Consider the following 821-nt stretch of genomic DNA (forward strand, 5'->3'; position numbering starts at 1 on the left):
AGGAAATTATACAATTGTATCTACATACAGCTTGCAGTAGGGTTTAACGTGCCTATAATCTCTAGTCTCCTAAAGATCTATCCAGGCCCCTACCTCAGTTTTCAGCCTTATACGGCATCCACATTCAGGGCCGGACCAAACCCTTCCTGCCTGAGTGATCCCTGTTTGCTCTATAAGCATATATTACCGGCGTGCTGTCCTAAGACCTCCCTAGAGGCGAATAGTCCCGTCTCTATATATACCGACACGCGCATCCGTTCTCTCGAGCCACGCAGCAGTCTCTCCGGCCAGGACATGATCCTGCCTGCCAACCAGGTACACCGAGGGTCAGAGCCCAGTAAAGGGGTGAGGTCCTCGGAGCCAGCAGTGGCTGCTACGCACTACGCCCCGCGGGAGTCTAGGTATTGTGTAGGGGCGCAACACCCTACACTCACTAGGTTCCCGTTTCGCGTTGCCTGTAAGGGTCTCCCCATGACAGGCCGACCGTGTCTTGCAGAAGGGGTAACGGGCCAGATCCCACGCCGGGCGACCTGTTCCACCCTCTCCTACTAACCAAGCTTATGTCCCCTCCTGTTCTAAGCTGGCCTGTGTCTCTAACGAGTTGAGTCTTAGCGCGACCGGCCTGTGATTCCCTAAGAACCTCCCCTCACCGCGGGCCTGTGTCATCGTCGTAGGTTGCGTGCTCCACGCCTATTAAGACCCTCCGATAAGTCGCCTAGACGCCCGCTTAACAGGTTCGCTGAGGGCCGCCGAAGCTGGCCTGTGTTTCCCTCCCCTAGAGCTTGCCCGTGTTCCCGTCTCGTTAAGCCGACCGGTCGCAT

Source organism: Aplosporella prunicola, assembly GCF_010093885.1.
Source record: "Aplosporella prunicola CBS 121167 unplaced genomic scaffold K452scaffold_1, whole genome shotgun sequence".
NCBI lineage: Eukaryota > Fungi > Ascomycota > Dothideomycetes > Botryosphaeriales > Aplosporellaceae > Aplosporella > Aplosporella prunicola.